Raw genomic sequence first — 27,432 nt, 5'->3', positions numbered from 1 at the left:
GGTGAACTCTATGCAGACGGCACACATTCGAATTCGTCAATGTTCTACAGAAACTTTCTTGCCACCTTGCAGATCAAAAGTTCCAGTTCACTTCTCACATAAAAGTTACGTTTCTGAGGTTATAAATGATTATGACAATTAACGGTGCAATAGTTGCTAGCGTGGTGAAGCTGTCAGCTGCAATTGGTATATCAACCCATCATTCATGACGTCGCTGTTTTTGCCAGAAATCATATTTTGCACTTCTCGTTGGGCTGTCTGTTTTACCATTAATTGCAATTACTAAAAATTAATGCTAACACTGATGATGATACGATTTAACATATTTTTATTTCGGTCTACATTAATGTCTTACGCTCTCTTCCAAAACAATACATTTGTCAAGTTTAAATCCGTAAACTACTTTACTATAAATTAGGCCTGGGCAAAAATTTCGTTCCGTTCGCGGAAATTGCGATAATTTGACATTTTCGCGTTCCGCGGAAAGCGCAAAAATGTCAAAATTTCCGCATTCCGCAGCTTTGCGATAATTTCGTTCTTGCTCGCGCTGTAAAATAATACATTCTCACGCGATCGCCTTACCTGAATCCCTGCGTTCGCCGACAAGTTTTCTTGATCCGGTCGCGTTCTCCATGAGATGTTGTATTGTTTTTAGCCATTTGCGCTGTCTCGCGACAGTTCGCGCCTGCAGTGACGTCATGCGTCGAGCGATCACGTCTTTCTTCTCGCGATCATGCACCGCGAGACAACTGAAAACAAGATGGCCGCGCCCGCGAGCAACCGCATGGGTAAGTTGGCGAGCCGCAACCGTGCAGAAAATCTTGCGAACATGCGGGAAAAAAACTTCCGCATCCTCGCGATATTTCCGCGTGTTTGCGATAATTTTTAACATTTTTGCGATAATTTGCGAAAGTGGATTTCGCAAATTCCGCCCACCCCTACTATAAATTCAATCTCAGAAACGAATTTGCCTTAAAACAGCATTACTAGCCGCATTCATTACTAACGTACATAATCTTTGAAAGATTGTTTTCACTTGCAGGGTTATTAAAACCTTAGCTAATGTCTAGGTGTACAGACCGTCATAAGAGTCCCTCGCGCTGTATTCCCTCGATTACCTGTCCAGAGTCACCATTACGGCAACTTTCACTACTTCAAACACAGATCAAAGGGCGCCTAAAATTAAACATAATATGCGCATAGAAACTAAGCTTTGTCCCAATCTTGCTCACAAAGAACACACGCTAAACTCCAAGCCGAATGCTTCAGCATAGGACGCATAACGTGTCTGCACAGTAATGACTATGTAGCGCCCAACACAAAAGCATCAAGGCGCCCAAAAAAAATGAATTCTGAACAGCTATCAACCCTTATGCATTCTTTCCCCGGTCAATAATGTACTTCTGATGTGATTGTATTTCTTCGTCTTATTCTCTAGCACTATAGTGTATTTTTTTCTTTTTGTTTATAGTCAGTTCGGTGCTTAACGGAAAACTTGGCAGTGCTAATGTTTTATGAAATTAACTAGCACACCGTGGTGAATCATGCAAATAAATACATTCAATGAATACATGCTGCAGATATTTAGCACTCGATCTGCACTTAAGATCTTTTCGGACATAGAAAGGTTTCTTTTTCAACCAGTGTGCCGTTTCACCGGTTGCTCATTTCTTGAAGCGCACGTTTCCAGAAGTTAGGGTACACCTATGAAAATAAATAAAGAAGTCCACGTCTGCCATTTTACGTTTTTCACCTGCAGGGAACGTGCCCATGCCAAGATAGCACTTGTTGAGCAGACAGTCAATGTGTTCCATGGGCAGAAACCATATGGTGGTTGCACACTTTAAAGAGCGCTTTCAAAATGATGCAGTGAATCCTGTTTGTATTACGATCAGATCGCAGCAACAATATTGTTTTCTGTACATTAAGAGGGATTAAGAGGCGCGGTTTTAAAATATCGAAAATGCTACTTTTGGTCGTTGGCGGATTCCTAGACACAGGGCCGGATTCAGGATTGGTGGGGGTCGGTGTGACAGACTTTGTTGGCACCCACCCCCAATGACTTGCTGCTTCACAGATTCCCGCACTACCACCCTCCAACGGTGCCCCTCAGTGTTCCATAGCTCCTACCTCACTTGTATTTCATTTGTTTTATAGCACTACTTATAACAGTGCAGGGTGTCAGAGCACTTTACATCACACACGCATTAGACAGAGATAATGATTCATACGTGTGCAAATCAGTGCATAGGAAATGTTACATAAGACAAAGAGGACTATGAGGTGTAGGATCCACATGTCATCCAGACAGCTAGCCATTATATTTTAAGAGTGTTTGGTCTTGAGAAGCACAAACTCAGAATGTAAAAGTAACACTCTGGTTGGAGTTGGCTTTATTAATAAGAATGGTTTCATACCCAACCAAATCCTTTTTAGCAACATTGGGATAATTAGAAACTGGGGAAAATCAGAAAGTTCTAACTTATACCTTGCAGTTTGCATACAACTCTTTCATGCCAGTTCATTGCTCACTGTGCTATATTAGGATTGTGACTTATGAAGAGCAAGTCGCAAAATGATCTCTTTGACAAAGGCAGGAATGAACTGAGCTATTTAAAATCCAATTCTATGATCTGCATGTTGCATGATCTTTACAGCAAGCATATCAACTAACTGTGCAACTGTATTTTGAGTCAAAACTGCCACTAGACAAAACTCTACCTCTCTCTAGTAAGAACATTATTAACCAGCGTTAGCCTGACATTTTTATTGTTGGCTGAAACTGCTTGTCAGACAAGGAACTTTGCAGCAGGGTCTTTTAAACCCATAAGTTATTTGTAAACGCAGCACCCCAGGGGCGTAACATAGGCCCCGCAGCCCCCGCGGTGTGGGGGGTGGCCAAGCTCCAGGGGCCCCCTCAGCACAGCACTACGGCCAGAGATCTCCTGATGGAGTCTGGAGGGGGCCCCTCCACGTACTTTGCAGGGGGGCCTCCTCAATTTTCGTTACGCCACTGAACAACACAATGGGGTCCAAAAGACATAAACGTATATTGTTATAGAAAATAGACAAAACGTACATGCCCAATGGATGGATGGGGGGGGGGGGGATTTGAGTAACATACCAAGGCGCTGAAGTAGAATCCACTTCGTAATGTTAACAGAATTCCACTGTCAAAAACCAATTGGGCACACTTTAAATAAAGAAGGCAAGTTCACGACACCTGTAAGAAAATTTACTAAGAGAAAAAGCAAGAAAGAAAACCCTAGCTGCAATGCCAGGCCAGCAACTGGAGAACTGAATGCTTACATTCAGAGGAAGGCAGACTTGCTCAGTTGAAGTTGAGAGACCACTTTCCCTTTCAGTGATGTATTTGCAGCAATTGAAAAGGGCTAAATGTAACATCAAGATGGCCATGTGCACAGATGACGCTCTAAGAACTGGAACACATTTCACTAGAAATAGGGCAAGAAAAACAGTGAAAAAAGATAGGAGATTACAGCAAATTACAAGTTTTACGAACAGCTAAAAATAATCCTAATTTTATTTTTTTTTAAAAGGGGAAAACATATGTTTTCTTAGAAAGGGTGAAAAAACTCTGACAGCTCGAAAACAATGTCAGGCAATGTCATAACCAAAGGTAGGATAACAAGCATTGGGAAGGCCAATAGGTCTCACCTTCAGCATACCAATTTCCTTTGCCAATTATTTTTGCTGTTGCTGTTCAGTCACCAGTGAAGGAGGAACACAAATCGTTTACTGAGGCTGTACAGCATTGGCAATAGAGCATTTTATAAAAAACATGATGGTGTGCGCACACAAATCATCATGCATGGACATGTATACAAGACTGACAAAGCTGCCATTTTGTTGTTAAAATACTTAATGGGTCCAAAATGTTGGGTGTCAATCTTGAGCTGTAAAAAAAATAAACAGATAAATGTACGTGATGGAAATTAGGTTTCTGTTTGGCAGAGGTTTGCACCCTGTCCAAGCAGGAACCACAATCCTACTCAGGGTAAGTCACAACACACCCTAAATTATCCTGTTCTCACCCTCTGGCAGCTTGGCACAGAGAAGTAAGGCTTAATTTAATGTAAGACACAATATGTAAAGTATTTGTGCAACACTTCAAACAGTAACACAGTGAAAACACCACAAAAAGACTCTGCACCAGGTTAGGAAAATAGAGAACAATTTTATAAATAAAACAAGACCAGAATGACAAGAACGAGTAGAAGTCGAGACATGAACTTTCAAAGAATAAACTGTAAAATAGCACTTAGAAGCAATTACGGCTTAAGTGGGGCATCTGGTCGCACCGGGCCGGGGAAAGTAAAAAATTGAGGCCAACCACAATGGAGCACGGGCCAGATATACGTCCCACTTAGGCCTGCTGGACAACAATACCTCGATAGGGGTTTGCATCCAAGAAGATGTGAAATGCAGCCGAAGCGATGCGCTGGTGTCGAACCACACAATGGGAGAGATGCGTCAAGATTCACCATGCAATGACGGTGATGCATTGGTACTGAGTGCAATGTGCTGGTTCCGAATGCTTTGCACATCTACTGCTCCCATAGCAGAGGATGCATCGATTCCAAAGGTGCTGATTTCAAGCACGATGCACCGGCTGTGTTCCACCCTTTGATGAGGATGCGCCAATTCTGACCCAAAAAAGGTAGAGACGTGCCCATTCCGATGAAGACAAAAGACACACGGTTGATGGACGGAATACAGAACAAATCAAAACATTCACCCCCAGTCAAGAGATCTGGGTTAAATCCATCATTCTTTTGCTCACCATGCCACCCCAGTTTAGACCTGGCCATATGCAAATCAGCCTTGACCCTGTGCCTCATGGGAACAGTCCAGCCTTAACTGTCAAGCCAGGTCCTCCCTGGACCAAAACAAGCATCCTAGTACCGGTTTCAGGGTTACACACCTCATCAGCCAGGATAGCTTGAATCCAGTGGCACAGTGAGCCCGGGACCCACATCTGGGCATACCGTGGGCCCTGTGCTCTCCATGCCACTAGAGTCAAGCTATCCTGGCTGATGAGGGGTGAAACCTCGAAACGGGTCCTAGGATGCTTGGTTCCAGTCCAGGGAGCACCTGGCCAGGCAGTTCGGGCTGGATTGTTCCCATTGGACACAGGGTCAAGACTGATTTGAATATGGCCGTGTTCAAATTGGAATGGCATGTTGAGCAACAAAATGATGGATTTAGGCCCAGGTCTCTGTATTGGGGTGAATGTATGTCATTGTTCTGCATTCTGTCCATCAATTGTTCTTTTTGCATTTGTCACCCCGAGTGGGATGGGTATGCCCAGACGTGGGTCCCGTGCTCTCCATGCCACTGGAGTCAAGCTATCCTGGCTGATGAGGGGTGAAACCCCGAAACCGGTCCCAGGATGCCTGGTTCCAGTCCAGGTAGGACATGGCCTGGCAGTTTGGGCTGGACTGTTCCCATTGGGCACAGGGTCAAGACTGATTTGCATATAACTGGGTTTAAATTGGAATGGCGAGCGAAAAATCAATGGATTTAGGACCATGTCTCTGTACTGAGGTGAATGTATGACATTATTCTGCCTTCTGTCCATCAATTGTTCCTTTAGCATTTGTCACCCCGAGTGGGACGAGTATGCCCAGATGTGGGTCCCGTGCTCTCCATGCCACTAGAGTCAAGCTATCCTGGCTGATGAGGGGTGAAACCCCAAAACTGGTCCTAGGATGCATGGTTTCAGTCCAGGGAGGACCTGGCCTGGCAGTTCAGGCTGGACTGTTCCCATTGGGCACAGGGTCAAGACTGATTTGCATATGGCTGGGTTCAAACTGGAATGGCATGGTAAGCAAAAAAACGATGGATTTAGGTCCAGATCGCTGTACTCGGGGTGAATGTATGACATTGTTCTGCATTCTGTCCATCAACTGTTCTTTTTGCATTTGTCAACCCGAGTGGAACGGGTATGCCCAGACGTGGGTCCCATGCTCTCCATGCCACTGGAGTTAAGCTATCCTGGCTGATGAGGGGTGAAACCCTGAAACCGGTCCTAGGATGCTTGGTTCCAGTCCAGGGAGGACCTGGCCTGGCAGTTTGGCCTGGACTGTTCCCATTGGGCACAGGGTCAAGACTGATTTGCATATGGCTGGGTTCAAACCGGAATGGCACGGTGAGCAAAAAAACAATGAATTTAGGCCCAGATCTCTGTACTGGGGTGAATGTATGACATTGTTCCTCATTCTGTCCATCAATTGTTCTTTTTGCATTTGTCACCCTGAGTGGGACGGGTATGCCCAGACAAGGGTCCCACAGGTGACATTCTGATTGCATTATTTCATCTTTTAAGCATAGTTCGCCATTGTGAAGAGACAGACTTTTCAAGTTGGTGAAGTTGGATTTTAAATTACAGTTTGGCAAATGCCACTTTTAGATAGCTGGCATTTACTTACTTTAGCCATTCGGTGCCTGCTGCCTGTCTCTGTTCTTTCTGTGTTGGGTGACAGCTAGGCTTTGTGTATTCCCCCTAGACAGCCACACACAAAGGGAGCTTAAGTGTGTCTTGATGCGCCATCCTCAGAGATGCGAAGGAGGAGCTGCCTCACACTTACACCTGAAAAGGCTATGTCCTGTCCACACACAAAAGGTGGCATACTTCCCCTCTGTAGTGAGTCTGGTGCCAAGGCAGGAAAGAAGGACCTCTGTGACCTCTGTGCACTTCAAAGCTTCCTTTGAAGTCTCCCCCACTTCAAAGGCATAACTGGGTACAAGTATAGGACCCCAGACACCATGACTTTAGTATACTTCTGGACCTGTGACCACTCTACCAGGAAGAAGAACTGCTCTGTTGGTGAAAGGACCGCCACTGTGCTGGACTGCTGCTTTGCTGGACTCTTGCCATTGCAGTGCTTTTGCCTTGCTGAGCTGCCTTCCTGTCTGGGTGAGAAGGACTGAACCTGCATCACTTAAACCCTGAGTGACTCCAAAGAATTGATGGCTTACCCCCTGATTGACCTATTGTGAGAGGTCTCTCGGCAAAACCTAAAAAACATCAAACGTATAGCAGCAGCAGAGACGATAGAATATGCATTTAAAAACAGGCATATCTGATAGCAACAAGTACATAGGAGAGTTGTGATAGACTGGAAAGAATCGTCAAAGAAAATTTGGGTGTCACAAATTATCGAATATGGTCACTAGATGACACCATTCACTGAATTTATGCAGTCCATTTTCAACAGATTTATGATGGTCAGTTCATTAGCATTCAAATAATGAGTGTCACACCACGTGGGTCCTTCATAATTAATTCAATCACTTGTCAGGAAATATCATGAGCAAGGTGCATCATCTGCTTGAAATGGTTCACATGACACTGGATAATATGTGTCTTGTGTGGCTTATGTATTATAAGATCTGTCTTTACATCTGGGTCTTGTAATAGGGACACCACATTAAAAACTTGCTACAATTCTCAAAGTAAGTTTTGAATGTGGTGTCCTTAACAGGTATGCTGTTAAGGTAGACTCTGAATACTCTCGTATTAGAACTGTTAAGTGTTTGAGGTGAATTGACATGCCACACAATTTCAACTTAACTTCTGGACACTAACCAGTTTCAGGTGTGCGATCCTGTGTGAGCGAGGTGAGTTCACAGATGCTAGCTCCCAGCTCCTCCATAACACTTCCACCATACTAATATCATGTAGTACTTGAAACTGAGGCAATCCCACATGGAATGAGAATGACAAGACAGAAAGAGATGCCTTCAGTTGAGGGCCTCTGCGACTGCCGGTCTGGACCATGTGTGAGTTCCCTTCTGCCATTGAATATTCCAATATCTTAAGAGTGTTTAGTTCTGAGTCGTTAACAATAGTGCATATAAAGATTAGAGTTAGTGAGTGTATGAAACGCAAGAAGTCCTAGCTCTTTTTCCTCACCTCTATATTGTTTCTTATCTTACCTCAACATTCATTCCCATAAGATGATCATGGATTACAGGGGGTTCTGATTCTGATTCACTATATCCTGCAATCTATACACAGAGTGATTAATTGTAATGACTTTGGTTCAGATGTGTCAACATTGGATTTTGCGAGTCCTTAATAGCGAATTTTACCAACTCGCTATTATGACTCACAAAATGCAATGTATGTAGGTTTTGCAAATAAAATTGCGAGTCCTACGCATTCTTTATTTGTGACTCGCAAATTGAAGGTCGCAAATAAGGAATGGCTTCCCATTTATTCCTATGAGCGTAGAGGCCCAAAAGGAATGAATGGGAATTGCATGCGCAATTTGCGAGTACTCAATAGGTACTCGCAAATTGCTCATGCAATTTCAAGGGTGAAAGGGTGCGAAATGGACACACTGTTGCACCCCTGAAATATGCATGTGTGCACATGTGGCATGTATTTACGCCACATGGCACCTAGAAAACGCAAAAAGGTGAATTTTACTTGGAATTTGCAAATTACCACCAACTTCTAGTAATTTGCGATTCCTTAAAGCCAGGTCGCAAATTGCGATCCTTGAATGCATTCGCAAAACAGGTAATCGCAAAAATTGCGATTCTCTATTTTGCGAATGCCTTTGAGATGATACATCTCAAAAGGTTTTTTACCGTTCGCAAACGGGCCAATTCTATGAATTGGCGCGTTTGCAAACGGTAATATGCTTGATACATTTGGCCCTGTATAACTTAACCTTTGCCTTCTTGCAAATAGAATCCCAGCAACTGGAATGATTCCTTTAGAAATTCCCATTCTCAAATTATCTCTGCGCTTGAAAATGTTCCTATAATTGTAAAATGTTCAAACTATGTTTCCCTTCCCCCCAAAAGCTTAGGAAAAATAACAAGGTTTTTTGGTCAGTTTCAAAAGTTTGGGCGTTATACAGTGGTGTAACACAACTTGAGGAGGCACCCCTGCAAAGTACATGGAGGGGGACAACACACTCTGGGCCCATTCAGGAGATCTTAGGCAATGCACAGTGCTGGAGGGGGCCTTCTGGAGCTTGGGTGTCCGTCAGCACTGCGGGGCTATTGTTACGCCACTGGCTTTATACCGTTTCTTCACTGTGCATTTTGTCAATTTAAGGATTCCTCCAGTTATAGGTTTATCTGTTGATGGAATCAGTTTGATCAGATAAGAAAGGTTGCCTTGGATTGTCAACCCAAAGTCAATAAGTACTTCCCTTATAGCACTGCGTGTGTTACAGTTTTGTAGATGAACAGTCTTCTGTTGTTGATTTGTTTTTGTCTCTTTTCAGGTGAATCGACATTGAACTGCAGAAGCCATGTTATCTTATGTTAAGCAGATTTGTAGATGCAATATGTCCCAGATAGATATCCTGGGCCTGAGCAGGATTGAGTACAGCCAAACCTAGGGCATACTGGGACTTGTAAGAAAGTGGGTTCCTGGTTGAGGTGGGTGAAAACCTACTCAAGCAAGAACCACAATCCTTGTCAGGTTGAGGCACAAGCATATTCCAAATTACCTGTTCTCAACCCTCCGGTAGCTTGTCACGGAGCGGTCAAGTTTAACTTAGAGGCAATATATAAATTATTTATGCAGCACATCAAAGAGTTATAAAGTGAAAACACAACACAAGAAAAATCCCATACCAATTTAGAATAATAGTGTAGATTTTAATAAATAAATCGAGACCAAAACAACAAAAATCTAATTAGTCGAACCAATGATATGCAATTGTAAGTATTTAAGTGAAAATAGCACCAAAAAACAAAAAGTGCCAACTGTGGATATCTGGTCATCCTAGACCAGGACAGACTCACAAGCTTCTTCTGATTGTGATGGAGTGTGAGGCAGCTACAGGGAGCCAGTTAAGCCTGCTAAACAAGCGTCCCTAAAATCCTGGCTGCAAAGAGCTGTGGAGTCCCGCAGTTTATTCTGTATCCCGTGTGGGTCCCTTAAGTCTCAAAGGTTTCGAACAGGCAGAGGAGGGTTCGCCGCATCCTCGTGACATATAGGAGGATATCGTCTGTGTAGAGAGAGATCCTCTCATCTTCGAATGCCTCTTACCTCTCGCGGAGGCCCATGATATCTACCATGTTATAAGGCGAGAGCAAAAGCACTTCAGCACTGGTTAGCAGTGGTAAAGTCAGCAGAGTCCTATGGCCAGCAAAAACGATGTAAGGAAAATAGGAGGTTTGAAGGCAAAAAGTTAGGGAAGAACAATGCCTAGGATGCCAGGTCTAACAGGCTACTCGAAAATCTAGGTCTTCAGCTGTTTGCAAAGTTTAAGAAATGAGGAGGATGCTCATAGGAATAGCTCCACACTTAAGGAGTGATGTAGGAGAAGACTTGACCACTGGATCTGGTTTACCATATGTGTGGGATCTGTGCAAGAAGGAGTTCAGACAAGCAGAGCTGTTCGGAAGGATTGGGGAAGCAGATGAGAATGCTGAAGTTTTCTGGGCAAGTATTATGTAGTGCCCTTAAAGTGTGGGTATGCTGTTTGAATTTTCCTCATTTGTATATGAGGAGTTAGTGGCACTCCTTCAGATGTGGTGTGATGTGACTGCATGGGAAGTTGAGAGTGATTCTGGACGCCAAATTTTAAGTGGTCCACAGACTTCTGGTGAGTTTTTGTTGATCCTGGGACGGAAGGCTAGGATAGTGGAATGTTGTAGTAGAAACAGAATTTCAAGATGTGCAGTACTCTGAAGTGCAAGCCAGATTCAGTTTAGCTGATTTTTTCAGGCATGTAGAGTAATAATAGGCAAGAAGTGAATGTTGCTGTGGCTTTTATAGCTAGATCTGCCCACAAGGCCGATGTTCTCACAAGACCTTAAGATAGTGGTCAGAGCTTTCGAAAGAGGCATCAGGTGTAGCATACGCTTGTCTCTGTAATGTTGCCTGATAATGTTCTTTGACCACTTGCAAAAGTATGGGCAAACAATGGGGACTTGTTTCCTTCCTCAGTGTTTATGTTTTAGGTAGACCCTCTCACAATGTCTAATGTTCAGGCTGCCTACGACTGCCGGGATAGAAAGATCCCAGCAAGAGGTAATAGAGGTTTACTGTTGTGTAGGAGAGAATGATTTCACAGTAGTGTCCCTGATGTTCCTCCCTATTTTAAAAAAGATTAATGGTTTGGAAAGAGAGTGGTCAAAAGCATTAAGTAAATGTTTATGTCTATTTATGATTTCCTTTATCTGATTTCACACTAGAATGTACACCAAAAAAAAAGTATAATAAGTCTGTCCTCAGGGTACTTTTAGGTTCCTTGGGGGCAATACCATGCAGGTTTACACAATCCCATCAGTAACCTCTTCAAGCATCCTCAATCAAGCAAAGGCTGAATCAAAAAATCAGATTCTTTACACAGTAATCTATTTTGAAAGTGCAGTTTCTGTTTAGCCAAAGGAAAAGGCCATAAGGTAACTTGTCCTTCAGATTACAAGTGTGATACCTGGTGCATTTGCGAGGGAGTCTAAAGGTATGGGCACTTAGAAGCCTTCAGTAGTTAGGCATTTTCAACTTATAGGCCCTGATTCACAGAGGTAAACTTGCACTTTTTTGGAAGCTCACTACATGTAGGTATTCACAAACTACGTATGCCTATTTGTGAGGAGTTCTATGCCTTGGAATGTGGAGCCTCCATCTGCGAAGAGCTTTGCACACATAATTATAGGGAGTGTGGAGTCGTAAAAAGCCAAACTAGGGGCCAGATGTACGACCCTTACAATTTGCGAGTCGTAAATTGCATTATTTTGTGACTGTCAAAATGTAATTTACAAAAGTGTCTCAGACACTGTTTGCCATTCCAAATGTGGTCGCACATTGCCTGTCTCATTAATATTCATGAGGCAGGCGCAATATTCAATGTCATTGGCAATGGCTAGTACTCTCGGGGATGGTGGCCTGATGGGAGCAGCAGACTACCATATCTGTGACTGCTTTTTAAAAAAGCTGTTTTTTAAAAAATGCAGCCCGTTTCCTTAGAGGAAAACAGGCTGCATTTAAAAAGGAACAAGCATTTGCAATGCAATAGGTCTCGCATTTACGAGACTTTGAGCTATTAGCATTGTAAATGACAATGCCTTTTATTTATGTTATGATTTTTAAAACATAAATAAAAGGCATTTAACAATGCCAATAGCTTAAAACTCTTGCAAATGCTAGACCTATTGCATTGCAAATGCTTGTTTTCCTGGTGATCACGTAGGGTAAGCTGACAGCTGCACTGTCAAACCAGGCCTAAAAAATGTCCTTTCCACCTCAAGCGCAAGCTGCTCTACCACAAGCACCAGCATAATCTCTGACTCAAACAGACTTTCCTCAAGTGTGCAAATTGAGAAAGGGTTGGAGGTCTTCTCACCAGAAATATCAGAGAATATCTGGCTTTCAATTCAGAGATGCAAGCTGTTAAAAGAAAACCTGCCTGGCAATAATGGACCCAAGAGGTGAACTTGGCCAACTGGGCCAGAGGCTTAAGTCAATAGAATTATTTGTGTGTAATAAAAAAAAATTACAAAATGTCAGTAGTTCCACATAATAAAAACATTAAAAGGTGCCTTGGCGCTATTTACAAATGTATATCTCAAATAGCAGGAGGACTGGTTACATGTCCCTTGAGACTCAGAGCTATACAAGGGGACTAACCGTATCATACATACAACTTCCTCAAAGTTCATTGTATACATTTTACACAAGTATCTAAAAATAGGCGCTAATCTCAATCCGATGAAAAGATACAAGATCAAAACGTAGGTGTCCGGGTGTATGCCTCGCTAAAAGTGCATGAAAAGAGCATGACGTAAACAAAGTGCTATCTCGACAGCTACAGTGTGGATCACAAGCCTCACTAAAAAGATATTGAACACCCCAAAGTGAAAGAAGTAAAAGTGCTATTTAGACTGCCTCATTGCAATTGACGCAACTTTAGATACTGCAGTTCCTGGGTCCTTAAATAAATAAATAAATAAAACAGTTCACAGCCCATTTGAGGCGCTCTTACTCAATCCGATGAAAAGATACAAGATCAAAACTTAGGTGTCCGGGTGTATGCCTCGCTAAAAGTGCATGAAAAGAGCATGAAGTAAACAAAGTGCTATCTCGACAGCTACAGTGTGGATCACAAGCCTCACTAAAAAGATATTTAACACCCCAAAGTGCAAGAAGTAAAAGTGCTATTTAGACTGCCGCATTGCAATTGACGCAACTTTAGATACTGCAGTTCCTGGGTCCTTAAACAAAAAAATAAAAAAACAGTTCACAGCCCATTGGAGACGCTCTTAACCAGGCACAAGCCTCGTGAAGGAGGTGTTAGATCGGCAAATGTGTTAAACATAACGGACTGTGTTCTTCAATGCCTAAACACCCGCATGAATTTGACAAATCTCCCTGACAAAATGGGCTAGAGGCTCAGGGCCTCATGTAGGTAGCCAAATACCGGTCGGTAACGGCCGATTTTCGGTAATTATACCGTTACCGACCGGTATTTTGGCTATTGGTATGTAGGGGGACAAGTTTTGGCTTCGGAATTTACCGAATCGGTAAAATTACCGATTCGGTAATAATACCGAATCGGTAATGTTACCGAATCGGTAACTATTCCGAATCGGTAATTTTACCGATTCGGTAAATTCCGAAGCCAAAATCGAGATGTAGGGGGAGTGTGTGGGTGTGTTTTAGAGTCGGTATTTACCACCAACTTATAGTTGGTGGTAAATAATTAATGTGTGTGTTTAAGCATTTTTACGCGCGTAGCAGTGTGCAATGTGGCATACATACATGCCCTTAGGGCATGTATGTGTGCCACATGTGCACACATGGCCGAATCAGGGGTGCAACAGGGTGTCAATGTGACACCCTGCCACCCTTTCATGTGTTCCCCCCATTACCGAATCGGTATTTACCGATTCGGTAATGAGGCATACCTTCCCATCAATGGGAAGGTATGCCTCATTACCGAATCGGTAAATACCGATTCGGTAATTACCGACTTGTAACGAATCGGTAAAAAATACCGACTCATTACCTACATACGAGTTACCACTTCTAAAATACCGATTCGGTATCGTTCGGTATTTTAGAAGTGGTAACTGGTATGCTACCTACATGAGGCCCTTAGAGAGGTATCTTCCAGCGTAGATACACAAATAACCTCAAGCTGTAACACATTGCTTGAGGCACGCATAATCACAAAAAGAGATTTGTGTTCTTCCCTAGATCGCAGGAGTTGATGTGCCATCAGAAGTGGGCGTCCAAAGAACATAAACAAGCATTGGCCGCGCGACCGTGAATGCGAAAGTAATCGCGATCAAAGTTGAAAGTGATCGCGAGGACGGGCACGCTGTGTGGTAAGCACGCGAGTGGTGCGTGCACAGCCATGATTGGCGGCTGCGCACATGCACACTCGCGTGAACGCAAGCGTTAGGCCAGCGCTGGTAGCGCTTTGAAAATCCTGTATACAAAATGTCTTGCCTGAGACATCGCATGCGCTGGCTCAGGCGAGACCTAAAAATTAAACATTTCTGTTTCATCTTAAGGTCGAGCATGAGCCAGCGAGCAAGCGCTGCTCTGACGATCTGTTGTAGGTAGAATACGGAGAAGTCCTGCCCATATTTTTCATAGGCTAGTGTCTTTGTCCTTCATAAATGCTGGTGTTGGATTCCTTAGTAGGCTTGTTAGTCCCTCCTTAGTATGTCCATGTCCATGTCCATGTCCATCTGTATCTTCCCATGTCTACTGGCCCCTTAGAATACGGAGAAGTCCTGCCCATATTTTTCATAGGCTAGTGTCTTTGTCCTTCATAAATGCTGGTGTTGGATTCCTTAGTAGGCTTGTTAGTCCCTCCTTAGTATGTCCATGTCCATGTCCATGTCCATCTGTATCTTCCCATGGCTACTGGCCCCTTTACTTTGGTTGTTACACGGTACGTGTACTTTTTTTTCTTTATTGAGCTTCTCCTACATTAGGCACGATGACGTGCTTCGCTTACATTTAGCACACCTTGCCCGCTTTCACTTTCGAAGCAGGGACAATGGCGGCCATTTATTTGCAATGCCATAGGTCTCGCATTTAATTGTGAGACCTATGGCATTGCAAATATTTATCTGTTTAAACGACTTTAGCGCAGAAAGGAAAGGAACGTGAAGGCAGGAGGCTTTGAGCGAGGTGTTCCTTCTCTCCGCTCCTCAGAGTGCTGGGGAAGCCGCAACACGGCAACATGGTGTCATGTGTGGGGCGCTACATCATTTCAAGTATAGGAAGGGTGTGCGGAGAGGACAGAGCATCGTCTTCGGGAACAGCTTCCCAAATGGCAGAGCAAAGCTTGACACAGACCTTTAGGCAGGAATCTGAGGTGTGGAAACAAAAACCTCTCCGAAATGAGAGCTGCTCTCGGAGCCGGTGGGTGTCCCCTTCACACAGCACAGCCCGTATCTTCGAGGGCACTCACCCGAAAGCTGATCGGGATAGAGAACTCATGATATGTCTTCAAGCTTCAGAAGTTTCATTTGGTCCTTCAGATGTAAAGATTACTCTCATACTAATGGGTTTGAACAGCTTTATACTAAGCAGTGCCCGTGTATTCTGTGCTCCTTGGTATTACCTATTGCATTGCAAATGCTTCTTTAAGAATAGTTAGTGGTTCGTGGGACTACTGCCTGCTCTTAAAAAATATTTTCGCATACATTCACGAAGGAGAAGGGGTCTTCCGGGGATTAGTAAACTGCTAGTGTTTTGCAACCACAAAAAATAGGGTGTACATGTGTAAAAGTAGTAAAGTTACACAAAAGTGTAAGTTTACGTTTTTGAATCAGGCCCAGGGGGGTTTACATAGCCGTCTACATTTGCCACGATTTTGGGATAAAAGCATTTCGGCATGCTTTAAAGGAGGCGTAAGGCTGCAGGATACTGAAATTAAGAAATATTCAAAAACCAAGAAAGAATGTGATAATTGAGATAAACTGTAAAGTTAATACACGAATGCAATAGACACGCATGGGAAAAGACACTCTGATATAATGTTCTCAATACAAACTATCTTTACTCCATGAAATACCAAGGAGCACAGAAAACAAGGGGACTGCTCAGTGTAAAGCTGTTCAAACCCATTAGTATGAGAGTCATCTTTAGCTCCAAAGGAACAAATGAAACTACTGAGGCATGAAGACATATCATGAGTTCTCTATCCCGATCAGTTTTCGGATGAGTGCCCTCGAAGAAGGGGACATAGGCATTTGGCGACCCAGTCACGTTTTCTGCTGACTGCGCGCGGAAACACTCCGGTGCAAGTTTTGAGCAGAACTGCATTCGGATGTTTGAAGACCAGGAATTCAAAGCGCACGCGTCTTTAATTGAATTTTCTTATGTTGCCATGTTACGTTTATTTCAAGCACGTATATTACAAGAAAACTGCTTCTTAATCTTCAAAACAATAATTACCAACAATCATCACAGAACAGCAAATTGTAATGACAAACACATTCGTTCTGTAAACAAGCAATGACACATATTACTTCTATATCATGACGTGCCTACTGTCTAGTTTAGTAGATTTTAGGCTTGCACGGATTAAATAAACATTACTTTACCTCCCATGTTAATGGAGACAGACACGGATACAGGGCAACAAGCATTGTCAATCGCAATATGTTTCACCTATGTTATTAATAATATTTTTTTTGTGTAAGTTTTAGCTTGTTGAGCAAAAATCAAATGCAGCCGACAACGTTTTCCAACCAAATTGCAACCCTTTAATACTTTTAAGCAACGCATGTTCTTGTGCAGTTGCGATTTGAAAGGTGGAAAGGATGTGACAAACTTTATTTTAGCAATATGAAATAGCGTGTTGCGTGAAGTAAAACGTTCAACACACAGTAAATGTGTGCCGCCACGGGTAGGTTTGATGAGCAGCATGAGTCAAAAATACAATCATATGCAGCCATGAATAAAAATATCCGAGGTCGGGGAGTTCCATGGGCAACGTAGAGTCAATATGTCAGGTTAATGCAAAAAGATAAAAAGCAACTCCGTGCTTAAACATTTCCTTGCCTTTGCTGTATATTCCCATTGTGCGAGATTGTGTTATAGTGGACTTGGACGTGCATCATATAATAATACGGCCAGCCATGTGTAGAATTGTGGATTTACCGATTTTAAGGTGTTCTTGTGTAAAGTGAAACATTTTAAAAGCTTTGTGTGGTGTTGTTAGTATATAAATATTGTGAAAAGTCAGGGTTGTGTGGAGGGGATTTGACACTTGAATAAAAATGTGAAAAACATGTTTTTATACGGTTGCGATTCGGGGGTTGGAGAGGATGTGCGCAGTGGTAGTTGAGCAAGTGGAAAACGGCAATCTGTGGGAGGGAGTCGTCCAACATACAGGAAATGTATGCAGCCATGGGAAGATTAGGTGAAGTGCGGAGGACAGGAATGTTGTAATATACAGAGTCATAACTAACAAGCAAGGAAGAGGAGGGGCCTGGGGGTAGGATAAAAGGTACGATGGAGGAAGCACATTAAAGATGAACAGCAGAGTTTGCTTCCATCACGCTCAAAATCCTGCCAAATCTCACTGAAATGGATGCATTACAAAGTGGCTTGTGGGAGGGAGTGCGTGGAAAGTCCGAATGAAAGAATCAGGCTTTTGGTGTGAATTTGTCGGTACCCTGCCCTCGATGCACGCCCTCGATGCGGATAAATGAAAAAGAAAGCAGGGAAGAAAAGAAGTAGAAGGCCAGAAGAATGGACAGCAATACTGCCTTTGTTATGCAGATTTTTCATCAGAGGGTTTTTAATGAAAGTCATACGTAATGTGAAATTAAATCTTAAACAAAATGAAAAGGTTTTCGAACTCACTACTTCTATTTTTCAGTAACTGTGCAGATCTGTGTTTATGTTTGACAGAAACCAAAATGTGAGCGTTTTATAACTAACATTCCCCACAGGAGAGGAGAAAAGGAGAACGTCACGTCAGAGGTTTCTTAAACCACACCAATGCAAAAACAAGTAATGGGAAGCAGCATGCACAGAGTAACACAAGCAGAGGCAGCGCCCAAATGCACTGTTAAAGCAATTAAGAAGTGGCAGTCAAATACAAATAAAACTGTATAAAACTACAGGGAATAGCGTAAAGAGGTGTCATACAAAGAGTTAATATGTGGCAGTACCCTGATGCAAAATGGAGCATTTCACAAATGGCCGTATAAACTAGTTCACGCTTAGAGGGGCCCAGGAGCTGGAGGGGGCTCAACAGGACCACAGGCAGGGTCGGATTGGTACTGCAGGCACTCGGGCATCGGCCGATGGGCTGGTGTCTCAGTGCCCTCTGTGGGCCGTTTTTATTTCCTCTCCCAGTCCACAGAGGGCACTGGACAGGGAGAGTAAAACAGCCTCGCTGGGGGGCCGTGTGATATGGCGGTTCAGTCATGATCAGCTGTGGCCTCTCCTTGACCTCCTGCCCTGCCAGGCAATCATGCTGATGGTGGGCTGGGGAGCGGGTGATTGTGAGCCAGAATCGACCTCCATGGGGGCCAGGTGTTGCTCAGACTATTGAGACGTTTTCACCTCGCCCCCCCCCCCCCCTGGGGCCCACGCAGCCCTGAAACAGTGTTTGCATTTGACACCTCGCCCACAGCCCTTCTCAAGCCTTCAGGGCATAGTGGACGAGGAAGAATGGGTCTCGCTGTGTGTGCCAGGTGACGTTGTGAACTCACACCATCTTCACCTCAAATGTGGGCCACTTTTTTCGGCAGTGCCCGGGCCAAATTGTGATCCCAATCTGACCCTGACCACAGGGGCTGCAGAAGGCTGAGAGTAGTGAAGCTGGAAATGGGGTTCAAAGGGGCTTCAAAGGGTAGGTGAGTCAGTGGAGTGCTGAGAGGGCATGGGAGTGACAAGGCTGCAGGGGTCGCGAGGGAGGGCGATTAGAGGATTACTGAGGCTGTAGGGGATAAAAAGGCAGGAAAGTTGGACCCTGGTGGTGCAGCAGCAGAGTGGGAGCACCACGGAAGTTGTTGGAGTGGGAGTAGATGATTCCTGTAAATATCATTACAAAATTGGATTGGGTGCTCAGGTCAAAATGTCCTATTCTGTTTGTGAGGTAAAATATTGATGGTCTTTTGCCACTCTCTGCCCCCGCCAATAGATTCATAAGCAGATGTGCAAGTGAGTCTGGTAAACATAACCAGCGCAGTTACAAATCAAGGAGTCCTTATCAATACAAACCTTTTAGACCTGGAAACCTTGGTGTGGTTTGCCCTTTCTTTTTGCCTCTATCTCCTGTATTTTTGACTGTATGCTGGACTTAGCTTTTTCTGGTGTTTGAACACTAGGCACTTTACCACTGCTGAACAGTGCTAAAGTGCAAGTGCTCCCTGTGTAAATTGGTAATATGATTAGTTAGACAAGAAAGGCGTATTTGATTCACTGATAAGTCCCTAGTAAAGGGCACTGTATGTGCCCAAGGCCTGTAAATCAAATGCTACTAGTGGGCCTGCAGCACTGATTGTGCCACCCTCTTGAGTAGACCTGCAAACCTGTCTCAGGCCTGACACTGCAGTGTCTGCAATTGCAGTTTTAAACTGTCATGACGACCTGGCAAGCACACCCACTTGCCAGGCCCAACCTTCCCTTTTACCACATGTAAGACACCCCTGAGGTAGGCCCACCGTAGCCCTATGGGCAGGATGCAGTGTATGTGAAAGGTAGGACATATCCTGGTGTATTGTACATGTCCTGATAATGAAAAACTACTAAATTAATTTATCACTGTTGCAAGGACCATTTCTCTCATAGGGTATCATTGGAGCTGCCTTGTAACACTTTACAAGGGTGAGTTTCAATTGGGAAGAAATAGAGATTTGGAGTTTTGGGTTCTCTAAACTCAAGATTTAAAAACACATCTTTCTGTGAAGATGTTTTTTTAAATTATGTGTTTGGAAATGCCACTTTTAGAAAGTGAGCATTTTCTTGCTTGACCACCCTGTGCCTCTGCCTGCCTGTGGAATCCATGTCTGGTTTAGATTGACAGTTGGGCTGCTTGTGCTTTCACTCTAGGCAGTCACACAAAGGGAGCTGAGGTGTACCCTGCATATTCTGATAGCCCATCACCAGGCTGATGGGCCTTCCTAAGCTAGAGTGTTGAGCACTGTGTCTCTGATGTCCGAGACCCCTGCTCCAACTCCAAAGCTGACCCTGCTGTGCAGTTGAAGGAATCAACGCATCACCGGTCTGCGGCTCGAAGAATCGATGCATAGCCTGTTTTGCTGCCGCTGCATTGACCCCAGTGCATCCAGATTTCCACACATTGCACCTGTGTGCAAAGTTTCCATCGCATCACCCAGCAGAAAGCAGTCACCTTTGGAAACTGACGGTTTTCTGATGCTTTCCTCCTTTGCAGCTGTTTTTCATCTTTGATTTTAATGCATTAAAGGTACTTTGAGCTAAAACCAATTCATCCATGGAGTTCTATGGGCAGAATTGCTTCAACCTTTTAAAAGTGCTACCTTCAGATATGCATGTTGGACTTTTTAATTTTGGTCTTGTTTAGTTTAGGTAAAGATTGGTTATTTTTTCAAACTGGTGTGATGTCCATTTGTAGCTTTTTCACTGTGTTACTGTGTGTTTATGTACAAATGCTTTACACATTGTCTCTGAGATAAGCCTGACTGCTCGTCCCAAGCTACCAAAGGGGTGAGCAGGGTGATCTTGGCTGTGAAATCCTCTTACCCTTACTGGAAGGTAGGGTCCCTACTTGGAGAGGGCGCATACTGCTGTCAACTAGAGACCCCAAAACCTATCATTCAAGCCACAAATCTCAGCTGTTAATACAACCTTATGCTGGATTCTCTAGATGTGAATACAATTCCTAAAATTCCTGCCTTTGGAAGCCCAGTGAATTGTGGTATAGTCTTTGATTCTGTATTGACTCGACTATGTTAACATCTTATTCCTGGACATATCAGACTACCTCATACAGAAGCTACAAAGGGTGCAGAACATGGCTGTCTGCCTTTTGTATAACCTGCCTAAACATACCTCGATATCCCATTATCTTAGATAGCTACACCGGCTTCCAATACAGAAGACAATAATTTTTAACCCCTCACGTGCGCGCGTCGGCCATCGGCCGTTGAGAGCACTACCTCGGTAGTGCTGCGCACGTCCATTGGCCGACACGGCCCCGCCCGTGCAATAAATCACCCGTTTTGTACCATTGGATTGTGGGAACTGATGTCCTCAACCTTCAAGGACCATCTTGGAGCTTCCAGACCCCTGGAGTAATTTTGAGACACTTTGGGACCCCTTGAGGAACTTCAGGAAGAAGCTCAAGAAGTTTGGAGAACTTTGGAGCAACTTTGAAAAAAAGCTCCATAGAGGGACCGACTCAACCTGGCCAGCCAGGCCACCTGCCTTCAACGGCGAGCCGGCCAAGCCCTCCAGGTGGTGTCAACTACAAGTTCACCACCCCCTTTCACCCACAAGCAAATGGTCTTGTTGAGAGATTCCACAAAACCCTGAAGGGCATGATAAATGGGTTGTCAGAGAAACTCCAGAGGAGATGGGATGTTCTCCTCCCATTCTTACTGTTTGCCTACAGGGAGGTGCCACAGAAAGGGGTTGGTTTCAGTCCCTTTGAGTTGTTGTTTGGACACCCTGTGAGGGGGCCATTGAGCTTGCTAAGAGAGTCTGTAGAGAAGCCGCTTAAAGAAGCAAAGGACACTGTGCTTGACTATGTGCTAGGCCTGAGATCAAGAATAGCAGAGTACATGTACAAGGGAAACAGGAAACTAGAGGCCAGCCAGAAGCACTGGTATGATCAAAAGCCTACTATGCCTCAGTATACTCCTGGACAATTGGTGTGGGTGCTGGAGCCTGTGGCTCCCAGGGCCCTCCATGACAAATGGAGTGGGCCCTATCCAATCTTGGAAAAAAAGGGTGAGGTTACCTATTTGGTTGACCTTGGCACCCCCAGGTCCTGCATGTAAATAGATTGAAACCCCACCATGACAGGGCAGATATGGTCATGTTACTGGTCACTGATGAGTGTGTGAAGGAGGAAACTGAGCCTGTACCCAACCTCCTCTCCACTAATGTACAAGATGGGTCAGTGGATGGAGTTGTACTCTCTCCCAAATTGACAGAACAGCAGCACAGAGACTGCAAGCAAGTGCTGGAGCAGTTTTCTGGCCTGTTCTCTTTGACCCCAGGCATCACTGAGTGGTGTGTGCACCACATTGACACTGGTGACAGCCTACCTGTACAGGTTGTCTGACCATGTCAGAGCCAGCATTAAAGCTCAGGTTGCTAAGATGCTGGAACTGGGGGTAATTGAACCGTCTGAGAGTCCATGGGCCAGTCCAGTGGTGCTGGTACCTAAACCTATTCCTCAGAGGGGACCCAAGGAGTTAAGGTTCTGTGTGGACTACAGAGGATTGAATGCAGTCACAAAGACTGACGCTCACCCTATACCTAGAGATGATGAGCTCATTGATAGGTTAGGGGTTGCTAAGTACCTGAGTACTTTTGATTTGACTTCAGGTTACTGACAGATTGCCCTCACTGATGGAGCAAAGGAGAGGTCAGCATTCTCCACACCAGATGGACATTATCAGTTCATGGTAATGCCCTTTGGATTAAAGAATGCACCTGCCACCTTCCAAAGGTTGGTGAACAGGGTCTTGTCTGAGTTGGAACAGTTCAGTGCAGCTTACCTGGATGATATAGCTGTGTACAGTTCTACCTGGGGGATCACTCAAATCACCTAAGGGAAGTGCTTCAGGCCATTCAGCAAGCAGGCCTGCCTATTAAGGCAAGCAAGTGTCAAATAGGGCAGAGTTCTGTGGTGTACCTGGGCCACCTGCTAGGTGGGGGCCATGCACAGCCTCTCCAAGCTAAAATCCAAACTATTTTGGATTGGACAGCTCCTGTTACCCAGACTCAGGTCAGGGCATTCCTTGGACTGACAGGTTACTATTGAAGGTTTGTTCAAAATTATGGGACCATTGTGAGGCCCCTAACAGAACTCATTTCTAAGAAGAGGCCCAAGAAAGTTATTTGGACCCCAGAGAATGTGTGGTTCAGATAGATGCTTCAGAGCAAGGGATTGGGGCAGTGCTGTCACAGCTGAATGAAGGGGGCCTTGATTAGCCAGTTGCCTTTAGTAGCAGGAGGCTTCTTCCCAGAGAGCAGAGGTGGAGTGCCATTGAGAGAGAGGCTTTTGCTGTGGTGTGGTCCCTGAAAAAGTTGAGGCCATATTTGTTTGGGGCTCACTTTTGTGTTCAAACTGACCACAGACCTCTCAGATGGCTCATGCAGATGAGAAGGGAGACTCCCGAGCTGTTAAGGTGGACCATTTCCCTACAGGGAATTGACTTTACAGTAGAACACAGACCTGGGGTTGCCCATGCAAATGCAGATGGACTTTTCCGGTTTTTCCACTTAGCTGATGAGGACTACCAGGGTGTAGGTTAGTAACCCATCACCTGTCGTTTGGGGGGGGGGGGTATGTTGCAAAGTAATCCTGTGCCCTGGGCACCACCCAACTTTTTGCTGACTGATACTGGTGGTAACTGATTTTGACTGACCCTGGGCTCTGCCTAACCAGGCCCAGGGCCAGTGCTAAGCTGAAAGAGACACATTAGAGTACAGTTAAAACACCTACATACACTAGGGTACCCCTGTGATTGGCATGACCTACCCTATAAGCCCCTAGTATATAATAAGGCAGGGGATTGAAACTACCTAGAAGTCCCCAGTAGCCTGGGGCATGGCGGTTTAGAGGCTAGCAGCCTTTTTCTGCATTTGCATGTGTGCACTGCTGAGGCCTGTGGTCAGTTTAAAATCAGCCCTGGGTGCCAGGACTGCTTTTAAAAAGTAAATTGTGCCCAAACTCAACTTTGGTGTTTGGAGCACTTAAAAATGGATAACCTACAATGTTTTGGCATATTAGGGACCCCCAGGGTCTCCCTAGGTATCCCAAGGCTGGGGGGTCAGGTATTTATAAGGTACGCCCTCCCCACATTGTGGTACAGGGCTACTCAAATTCGACTTTGATGCTAGGAGCACTGTAAAGGGGAAAACTGCAATCTTTCTACAGATTCAGAACCCCTAAAGTCTCCCCTAGTTGCATATGGGGTGGGGTCCCTGTAGATATAAGACAAGTACTTATAAAATATGATTTTGTAAGTCCTGGTGCTGGGAAAATGGCCCAAGTCATTTTTTCCATTGCAAATCCCTTGTTACATAGGTTAGCATGGTAGGAAGTTCTTGATTAATAACTATTGATAGGAGAGGACTAGACATGCCATTTAAAGACTTCCCAGAATGATATTAATAAATCCAACAATATCATATTGTTGAATTTATCCTAAAGTGTACATACAAGAAGTTATAAGACTTTCTTGTTTGTAAGTCCAAATTCAGCCTTCCAGTGGTCTGCCCCGATTGGTCAGAGTTAGGTGGATTAGCCAGGCTGCCTTGAAGAGGTGATAAAGAGCCCCTGGGGTTAACCAGCTCTGCTGGGAGGGCAGTTCCATAGGAATGCCAGGCCAGGGTGAGGAGTCGTAAACCATGGGCTTCAAAGGCAGAGGGAGGGCCACAGTGTCAGTTTGCACTTTACACTTTTGACCCCCACCAGATCCAGGATTAGGGAAGGTATGTGCAGATGGTAGAGGGAGAGTCTATGGAAATAAGACATCGGGGGGTGTGTTTAGCCAACTCTTACCTCCTTGCTGGAAAATCAGCCATTATGGATTTGGAAGATTTGATGCACTCTGAGACAAAATAATGCCACACTCTACAGGAGGTGGTCATAACTTTGAGGAGTAACCCTGCTCCCGTTGGTCAGAAGTAACCTCCTGCATGACCCAGAGAACTTGGAATAAGTATCTGAGAGGGGCAGAGCCCTCCAGATCTGCTGCTTGAATCTTACTGAAGCAAGAAGTGCCCTGCTGAGAAGCTTTGCTGTGCAAAGATTTCTAAGGCCTGACCTCTGAAAACTGAACCATCTGAAACTACAGCCCTGTGGATTATTTTGCTGAAAAAGAACTAAAGAGTGGACTCCCTGAAAGCTACAGGTTAAAAGAGCTCAACTGGAACATCACCAACTAAATCTACACCTTGGAGACCCATCAGTGGATTTGTAAGGGTTTTGTACCAGTGGATTGTGGGAACTGACGTCCTCAACTTTCAAGGACCATCTTGGAGCTTTCAGACCATTGGAGTAAATTTGAGACACTTTGGGTCCCCTTGAGGAACTTCAGGAAGAAGTTCAAGAAGTTGGGAGAACTTTGGAGCAACTTTGAAAAAAAGCTCCATAGAGGGACAGACTCAAACTGGCCAGCCAGGCCGTCTGCCTTAAACGGCGAGCTGGCCAAGCCATCCAGGTTCATCCCGCTAAAAGCTCCATCACATAAACTTCCAGAGATTAACCGGGACTAGAGAAAATCTGAAGCCGGCGAACCCTCACTGGATCCGTCTACATGAGGAGCATCGAGAGACCCCGAGAGAAAAAGCTCCAGAAAAGTTTTTAAGTCCGCTCATAGAAAAGGTGACCAGGAGCAACCGCAAGAGCCAAGCCGCCTGCCTTCCATCGCGTGTCGGTCTGGATTCCTGGGTTGTCCCGCTAATGCAATCTTGAAATATTTTCTAAGTCCGCTCCAGTGAAGTTGACCGGGACCTCGTCACAAGTCAAGCCGGCGAACCTTCACCGGATCCGGACTGGCTGGGAGCTTAGAGGGGCCTTGCGAGAAAAAGCTCCAGAAAAGTTTCTAAGTGTGAAGGTAGAAACTGAGACCGGGACCTGCCGGGAGCTGTAGCCGCTCAGGGCTCCATCGCGCCCGGCCTGAAACTTTGACTTTGCCCCGGTCTATCGCGAGCAGGTATCACAATGTGGTGCTATAATCTTCTAAGTGCTATATTTTATGAAATCTTTGAAAATTCATATCTACAATTCCCTACATTGGATTGTTGTCGTTTTGATGTCATTTTAAAGATACAAATATTTCCTATTGTTATAAATTGGTGTTGGAGTTTTATTATGTGTTGTGTCTTAATTATTTACTGAAATTGTGTTTTTAAATGCTTTACATACCTGTCTTTGAAGTTAAGCCTGTCTGCTCGCAGCCACGTTAACATGGGTTGAGCATAGGAATAATTTTCTAAGACCTATGCTGAGTCCTATCATGTGTTAGTGGCCTTATTGCCAGTGGCAGACCTACATTTGCCCCTACCAATAACCCACTTTCCAACAGCTGCGATGTAGGAGAAGGCTCTTCCGCCTGCTCTGTTTCTGCGGATGCGGAGGGTCTCTGCCATGGCGAGGTCGACGGAGGTTACTTTTGGGTACGTGGAAGGAGACTCTCTCGTTGAGGTATTTGGGTCCGATGTTATGGAGGGATTTGTAGGCATGGGTGAAATGTTTGAAGGATACTCTCTTCTTGACGGGGAGATAGTGAAGGTCTTGTAGGTGTTGGGTCATGTGTTCGTGCCGTGGGGTCCCAAGGACGAGTCTGGCTGCGGCATTCTGGATGGTTTGGAGCTTATGTAGAAAAGTTCTGTTGAGTGTAGAGGGCGTTGCCATAGTCCAGTCTGCTGGTAATGAGTGCGTGGGTGACGGTCTTTCTGTATTCAGGGGGTATCCATTCGAAGGTCTTACGTAGGATGCGAAGGCAATTGAAACTGGTGGAGGCGACAGAGTAGATCTGGCGGGTCATGGTGAGGGAGGAGTCAAGGATGAAGCTGAGGTTCCGTGCATTGTCCGTAGGGGTGGGTGGAGTCCTGAGGGCAGAGGGCCCCCAGGTGTTGTCCCAGGCAGAGGTGGAGGGTCCGAGGATGAGGTCCTCAGTCTTCTCCGAGTTGAGCTTCAAGCAGCTATCTTTCATTCAGGCTGCGATGTCCTTCATTCCTTCCTGGAAGCAGAATCTGGTATCTTCGTGGTTGTTCGTGAGGGAGAGGATGAGCTGGGTGTCGTCGGCGTAAGACACTATGCTGAGCCTATGCTGTCTGACAATGGCGGCGAGAGGGGCCATGTAAATGTTGAAGAGCGTGGGGCTGAGGGATGATCCTTGGGGTACTCCGCAGTTGGTCTCCGTGGGTGCGGAGAGGATGGGAGGGAGTCTGACCCTCTGGGTTCTGCCAGAGAGAAAGGATTGGAGCCAGTTGAGGGCGGTTCTTCGTATGCCTACGTTGTGAAGTCTGGCTGCAAGAGTGCGATGTGAGACAGTGTCGAAAGCAGCGGAGAGGTCTAGTAGGATGAGGGTTGCCGTGTGTCCCTGGTCGAGTAGCATGCAGATGTCATCAGTGGCGGCGAGGAGGGCGGTCTCGGTGGTGTGGTTGCTGCGGAATCTGGACTGGGAGGAGTCTAGGATGGAGTTCTCTTCAATGAAGGCGGTTAGTTGAGCGTTTCCGAGTCTCTCGGTGACTTTGGCAGTGAAGGGGAGGCGAGAGATGGACTG

This window comes from Triturus cristatus, chromosome 2_2, assembly GCF_964204655.1.
Source record: "Triturus cristatus chromosome 2_2, aTriCri1.1, whole genome shotgun sequence".
In the NCBI taxonomy this organism is placed as follows: domain Eukaryota; kingdom Metazoa; phylum Chordata; class Amphibia; order Caudata; family Salamandridae; genus Triturus; species Triturus cristatus.
This window is presented reverse-complemented; position numbering follows the sequence as displayed.